At 41.6% G+C, this 8,110-nt stretch overlaps 1 pseudogene; it reads left to right on the top strand.

Moving 5' to 3' along the window:
- The first annotated feature begins 694 nt into the window (after window positions 1-694).
- LOC149120021 (ubiquitin-conjugating enzyme E2 D3 pseudogene) lies at window positions 695-7,734 on the top strand (annotated as a pseudogene).
- Window positions 7,735-8,110: the final 376 nt, after the last annotated feature.

Genomic DNA, 8,110 nt, shown 5'->3' on the forward strand with positions numbered 1-8,110 from the left:
ACAAGAGCCTCAAGTAATTACTGATGTCATAAATAAGAGTGTCAATTGTTAAATCAACAACAGGAGTCACTGTACACTTACCTTGTAGGATCTCTGTCCTTAATGTGTTGTACTATGTGAATTAATGGTAAAACTAGTACTTAAACAGTACTTTATACTTTGTGTATCTATGTGGATGCAAACTGTTGCAATCTTTACCTAGTATATACTAAGTTGATCTTCGGTATATACAGATAATTGAAAATGAATCTTGATTAAGGATGGGATGGGAGAGGGAGTGGGAGATAGGATGGTTGTGGGTGGGAGGGAGGTTATGGGGGAAAAGCCGCTATAATTCAAAGGATGTACTTTGGAAATTTATATTTATTAAAAGTTGAAAAAAACCAAAAAGACAAAAGTTTTACTTTTGAAATTTATATTTATTCGATAAAAGTTTAAAAAAAAAGCTCAAATGGAGCAAACACTCTTTGATGAGTTCTAAACTTGATGCACCTAGATCAACTTCAGACAACAGTAGAATTTTCTATGGAAATTTTCAGTAGTCCCTGAAGTATTTCTTGGAAGAATTTTTAAGAGGAGATGAAATATAGACTTAGCAAAATGATCCGGAAGACAAAACCCAATGAAAAAATGGCTAACCAGAGTGGGAAATGGTTTAGACAAAACAGATTTATCAAGAGTAAATGTCATGAAAATGGTTTTTCAGATGCTCAAGGAGTTTTGCTTGTTGTATTTCTGGAGAATGATCATTGAGCATGCTTACATCACTTACTTGGAAAGAGCTTCAAGAAAGTCAGCCAAAGCTTTAGCAGGAAAACATGTAGGCAATCTTCACTAGGCAGTCCTTCATCATGACAATGTTTCTTCATTTCTTTCATCAAACAAGAACAATTTTGTAACTATTTCTACAGGAAGTAGTTATGCATCTATATTACACACCTCATTTGGCCTATTCTGACTTATTTTTGTTCTATAATCTTTTTTGTAAAGATTCACTTTATTTATTTGAATGATTTACAGAGAAAGGCAGACACATACACACAGAGAGAGAGAGAGAAGGAGAGGGAGAGAGAGAGAGACAGAGAGAGAGAGTGAGGTCTTTCATCCATTGGGTCACTCCCAAAATAATTGCAATGACCGGGGATGAGTAGGCCAAAGCCAGGAACCAGGAGCTTCTTCTGTGTCTCCAAAATGGGGTCAGGGTCTTAAGCACTCTGATACTTTCTCAGGCACATTAGCAGGGAGCTGGATCAGAAGCAGAGCAAGGAGCTAGGACTTGAAATGGCACCCATATGGGATACTGGCACTGCAGGCCAGGGCTTTAACCCACTGCACCACAGCACCAGCCCCTGTACTAGAATCTTAAAAATCTTTAAAGAACTTTCAGTTTTCTTTAGTTAATAATGTAAAACCCTGCATTGACATGGTCAAATTACTAGGAGACACAATTGTTTGCAAATAAACTAAATGCCAAGTATCATTGTTTTAAAAATGTCTGGAACTTCATGGAGCTTATGTAAACAAATAACATTTATATTTGTATGTGATTTTTGAAGTTGCCTCATATGTTTTCTTACTTTTTTATCATAAGGTATCTTATCTATTACATCTTGGCCACCTTCCTTGATACTTTCTTATTTTTTTTAATTTATTTGACAGGTAGAGTTATAGAAAGTGAGAGAGAGAGAGAGAGAGAGGGAGAGAGAGAGAGAGGGAGAGAGAGAGAGAGAGAGGTCTTCCTTCCATTGGTTCACTCCCCAAATGGCCACCATGGCTGGCGCCATGCCAATCTGTAGCCAGGAGCCAGGTGCTTCTTCCTGTTCTCCCATTCTCCCATGCGGTTGCAGGGGCCCAAGCACATGGGCCATCCTCCATTGCCCTCCTGGGCCACAACAGAGAGGTGGACAGGAAGAGGAGCAACCAGGACTAGAACTCAGCACCCATATGGGATGCTGGCACTGCAGGTGGAGGATTAACCAAGTGAGCTATGGCACCAACCCCCCTTGATACTTTCTAATGTGACTGCATCATATAGGAAATAGCAAGGGCCTTATGACTTTAAGAATGAGAAGTGACCGGTGCCATGGCTCACTAGCCTAATCCTCCACCTGTGGTGCTGGCACTCCAGGTTCTAGTCCCAGTTGGGGCACCAGTTCTGTCCCAGTTGCTCCTCTTCTGGTCCAGCTCTCTGCTGTGGCCTGGGAAGGCAGTGGAGGATGGCCCAAGTGCTTGGGCCCTGCACCTGCATGGGAGACCAGGAGGAAGCACCTGGCTCCTGGCTTCGGATCAGCACAGTGCACCAACCATAGTGGCCATTTGGGGGGTGAACCAACGGAAGGAAGACCTTTCTCTCTGTCTCTCTGTCTCCCTCTCTGTCTAACTCTGCCTGTCAAAAAAAAAAAAAAGAATGAGAAGAGCTTAATAAATTAACCATCTTTTCTCCTTTGCAGAACTTCTGGGGAACTCCCTCTGATCATGAATGCCAGAGAGATAGATTTAGACTAGAAGTTATAGGCTGTTTCATGGTTTTCACAGAGGGTTGACTCTAAATAACTTAGAAAAATAAAATGATAATCTACAGTTATTTGTAGTCCATTGAATTCCTTTATTCACCCACGATAATTTTAGCATCAAAGTGTTCCCCGAGATCTTTGGGCTGATCATTTCACAGATTTCATACTACTATAAATCATAACAGTAAATTGCTTCACACTATAACCTATAATTAGTAAAAGTCTAAAATTGGTAAATTTTAAAGAAGATTTGTTTTGTTTGAAAGGCAGAGATGATGGCCAGGGCTGGTCACACTGAAGCCAGGAGACAGGAGCTTCTTCTGGGTATCCCACATGGGTCCAAGCACTTGGGTCATCTTCCATTGCTTCCCTGGGAGCATTAGCAAGGAGCTGGGTCAGAAATGGCACAGTCAAGACTTCAACCAGCACCTATATGGGATGCTAGTGTCACTGGCAGTGACTTTACCTGATAAAGCACAATGCCATCCCTTAATCAGTAGATGTTGAATTCCATAGTATAGGGCATTTAATATGTTCATGTTGAATAGGCCAAGAAAGCTATTGGCCTGAGATAAAGGTGAGTGGGAAGGTTTTGAGATCTTTCTAGGGATAGCTGGGAGCATCCACAAGAACCAGAAAGCTTTAACTGGGGACTAGTCAAGATATGGCATGCAGTGACTGAACATCTAATGCTTAGTAAATATAAGACATCCTTACTGTGGAGATGCTATACATATTTGTGGTTTAATAATTGGAAAGAAGCAATCTGCCAAGTTCTCTTTTTCTCTGATTAATGTACACACTGGATTCTGTCTACTTATTAATTAGAATAATCCAATGGTCTGTCACACCTTTGAGAAAGGAAGCATTCAGGGCTGGAATTGTGGTATAATGGATTAGGCTGCCACCTGAAATACCAGCATCCCAAATGGATACCTGTGTGGGTCCCAGCTGCTCTACACTCATGTGGGAAATCAAGAAGTTCCTTGCACCTAGCCCAGCCCTGGCCATTAAAGCTATTCAGGGAGTGAGCCAATGGATGGAAGATCTCTGTCTCTTCCTCTCCTGTGTAACTCTGACTTTCCAATAAATAAATAAATAAATCTTTAAAAAGAAGATCATCTACATATTGTAGCAATTGAGTCTCTGTGGAAGGTTGGAACTCCCCCAGAACTTTCCTAACACCTGGCCAAATAGATTTGAGGCTTCAGTAAAGCTTCATGGTAAATATTGGAATCTGGAATCCCTCCTTCTGTTACTCCTGGTTCTATAACATCCATTTACAGTTTTAGGAATTCCCTTCTGTATTTCACTCCTAGTTATTTGTTGAAATTTGGGATTTCCCCATCTTTTGCAAGGAGTATTCTGATCTAATCTCTCTTTTTAACTGTCTCTTCTACAGTGCAAATCATGAATTTTGCCTTTTATTTTTACTCTTTTGAAAAATTTCTGTGCTTCTCTTTATCTTTTGCATTTCTTTGGCCTATCAAGCCAGCTCTTAATTACAAAATTAAGAATACTAGGGCTTGGTATATTTAATCTTCATCTGAGCCAAACTTGGACCAAAAGACTGAGAGTTCATAAATTGGATCTTTAAGTCAAATAAAACATCAACACTTAATCGTTGTTTTGCTTTTCTTTGTTCCTGGTCTGAGAGGTGTTCCCCCTGGACTCCAAAATTCTCCCCAGTAGACTATCCAGGGAAATGTCAGAGGGAGCCTCCTTAGTTCTCCTTTCCCTAGACCTGGAATTTTTATTTCCCAGTTTGATCTCTGTGTCTGAGTTTTCCTGTGTGCCCAATGTCCCATAATGGAGATTCCTTGGACATGTGTATTCAGTCTCCCATAAGGGAGCTTTCTTGAACACCACTCCAAATTTTTCTTGAGCTCAAACCTCTGTAGTGGAGGTTTCCTTCACATCTTGGGATCCAACTGGCCCATGTCCAGCTGTTTTCCTTGAAGGAGAATGAAACTGTAGAACGGGACTCCACACTTGCCTCATACTTGGGATATGTGTCAGTGACATATGCTTGACCTCCAAAAATGCCCAACTACCAATGCAATACTTATACTCTAATTTTTCCTACTCGGCTCACATGTGAGGTTGTTTGGTTGCTGCAGTACCTGCTTTTTGTTTTCTGTGGCACCTCTGCTGTCCTTCAAATAACAAGTCTCAGGCTTCTGGAGTGAGATGGGGCACCCAGATAGAGTAGGCCACATGCAATTGGATGGGATGTGTCTCCCCTTCTATTAGAGCCCCCACTCCATGCAGGCACAGAGATCCCAGATGAGCCCTCAAGTTGTGAGAAACAGCCTCACCTTTCCACTCAAGACACAGGAAGTGCATTGAGAGGGGAGACTATGAATGGTCTTGCAAGATGGGGTGCCTGGTGGGACAGCACACTCAGCGTGTTTTACAGCAAGCTATTTGTTTCCTAGCATGCAGGTTCTTACTCCGGTTCCTCCTTGGCTGAGTAACTACAGGATTACAATCTTCCTAGCATTTGCTTCAGCTGTTTTGGCTACTAACCTCCTGTTTGCCTAAGAACTTTCAGGTGCATATCTTAGTTTGAAAATGCACCAAATATTTACTTGTCACACACTGAACCAAGTGTGCAATCATTTGTTATTTCTTACCCTTTGTTGGTTGACATTTCTTTTCAGAAAACTGAATTGTGTCTTTCTCACTAAACCTCAAACTCCATGACAGAAGGCATCCTGACTTTGATGCCTTCTATTTCTATCAGACCTAAAATTGTGATATAACATAGATGCTCAGCAGACACTTACATATATCACCTCCCCAGTCCTCTCGGAAGGCTAGAAAGCATTTACCATTCTCACCCCACTTTGTAAATAAGGAAGCTGAGGTACATCATTCAAGTAATTTGCTAGTCATTAGTGGGTCAGAATTGGAGCCTAATTACTTGAATGATTGGATTCTTCTGCCACATACAAATGTTTGGTCAAGGAAATGATGCTCCACAGGACCAGGATCAGAGCAGCTTTGGTTATATGACACATGAGTCAGCCAAACAGACATGTTCAAGGCTTCAGTGAGCCAGAATGTCTCATAATTGTGTGTCTAAACTAGGGGAAATGAGGAGAGGTGAGAAGGCAGACAGGGGAGGCTGTGCTAAGTGGAAGTAGGTTGTCTGGTCAGAGGCAATTTAAGAACAAATGGGGCTTTATTGAGGCTGTCCAGTGGGGCTTGGGGGTCTGTGAGTCCCTCAGATGTAGGTAGAATTCCTTCACAAGTGGACTGCCATCTGTCACTGGAAAGCTTGTTTCCAGACCAGCTGGCATCTCCCCCACTAATAGCTTCTCATGATGCATGTGTGACCTTGCAGCTTTAAATCACACTTTCAGTGTGGTTGCAATCTTTCACCCCGAGCTAGCAGAAGAGGGGTTTGAGCTTCTAAGGAGAACACAGCCTGTCTCCAGGAGACCCACACAATCTCTGTGAGCCCCAAGCTAATCAACATTCATATGTGAAACCCCTGACCAATGGACACTTCCCAGAATGATCCAATTGGAAAAAAAAAGTAATGCCTTAAAACCCTGGGCACTTCCTGAAAGCCAGTGTCCTGCTCAGGCACTCTGCCTCGTCTTCTCTTGGACCAGATGCTTTTGTCAAATAAATGTTTCTGCCTCTTAGTAAATTGTTGCCTAGCTTTTTATTTCGATACTAACCTGTGGAAAACAATTCTCAAAATTCGCTCCTGCAACCACCCTCCCCTCTGTGACTGTTAACACTTATCTGATTCTTTTTCTCTGGATGAGCAATTAAGATCTAGGTGGGATCTCTCCGCAGCAGTAGACGGCCTATGGCCTAGGTGCATGGAGGACTTCTAAGGGCTCTGAAGCCACATATGCAGCTGTGAACTTCCAAATTGTAGTAGTGGGGCCTCTGGTGCCACTGAGAGGAGTTAGAGAGGGTAACAGATTCCAAGAGGTTCATTTCAGCTGTACCATGCTCTCTTTTAAAATATTTTTAAACCGGATATTTTAAAAGATATATGTGTATATATTTGAAAGGTAGAATTGCAGAGAGAGAGAGAGTTTTTCCATCTGCTGGTTCACTTCTCAAGTGACTGCAATGACTGAACATGGACCAGGAAAAAGCCAGGAGCATGGAATTCCATCTGTATCTCCCCTATAAGTCACAAGGGTATGAGCACTTGGGCCATCCTTTGGTGCTTTTCCATGTGCATTAGTAGGGGACCAGGTTGGAAGTGGAGCATCTGGGATTTGAACTGGTGCTCATATGAAGTGTCAGCATCACAGGAAAAGGCTTAACCTGCTACACTACAATGCTAATCTCTAAACTGGATCTTTAAAAGATTTCATTTTAGACAAGGTCTTTACAAATTATTCACAGCTATGACTTTTAAATTAAAAACCAATTAGTATGAAAGTATAAAAAATGAAAAGTAAAAGCAGCCTTGTTTCTATGTCTCCATCTCTGTATGGATTCATCTTTTTCTCACATAAATGGAAACAGACTTATATATCCTGAATATTTTTAAAAAAATGCATTGGGGGGTGGCTCAGATTTGCTAAGCCCTGCATGTGGGCAATAAAGTGTCCCCTGCTATCCTTAGCTTCGTCCCATGCTTGTGACAGCCTCGTTAGTGGACTGATACACAGCAGTGAAGAGACGCCTGTGTTTGGCAGAGCCAATGTGAGACCAAGAGACAATCCTTCCCTGCTGCCTGGATAATCAAAAGTTTTAGCCAGACTTCTGAGCACACACTGAGAGAGAGGAACCAGACTGAAAGCACAGACTATAGCACTGAAATGGATTAATAAGGAATTCAGTGATTTGGCCCATGACCTTCTGGCACGATGTTCTGCAGGTCCAGTTTGGGATGATGTGCTTCACTAGCAAGTCACAATTATGGGACAGCTCATATCATGACAGTGTATTCTTTTTGGCAATTCATTTTCCTACAGACTACCCCCTTCAAATCACTTAATGTTGCATTTACAACAAGAATTTATTATCCAAATGTTAACAGTAATGGCAGCATTTGTCTCGATAGTCTAAGATCACAGTGGTCTAATGCTTTAATAATTTCTAAAGTTCTTTTATCCATTTGTTCACTGCTATGTGATCCAAATCCAGACAAACCCCTAGTGCTAGAGATTGCACAAATCTATAAAACAGAGATAAATACAACAGAATACCTTGGGAATGGACTCAGAAGTATGCCATCTGATGCTACCTTAAATTCAGAATAATCTGCATATAGCTGAAGTAAACTTTAAATTACTGTTTCTTTTTTGATTTTCTCATCTGGTGGCTTCCCTATCAGATCTCACCTTCTAAAAAATTTTTTTAACTCCCTTCATTCATTGACATGTTCATCTGAGAATACTTTGTTCTTCCAGCTTTGGACAATAGCTGCTTTTGAAACTGTAAGGTAGGGGCTGGCACTGTGGCATAGTAGGTAAAGCCATCGCCTGCAGTGCTGGCACCATATGGGTGCTGTTCAACTCCTGGCCACTCCACTTTTGATCCAGCTCTCTGGTATAGCCTGGGAAAGCAGTCCAGCTATTGCAGCCAATTGGGGAGTGAACCAGTGGATGGAAGAT

Source organism: Oryctolagus cuniculus, chromosome 20 (assembly GCF_051225735.1).
Source record: "Oryctolagus cuniculus isolate XC-2025 breed Fujian yellow rabbit chromosome 20, ASM5122573v1, whole genome shotgun sequence".
NCBI classification, from domain to species: Eukaryota; Metazoa; Chordata; class Mammalia; order Lagomorpha; family Leporidae; genus Oryctolagus; species Oryctolagus cuniculus.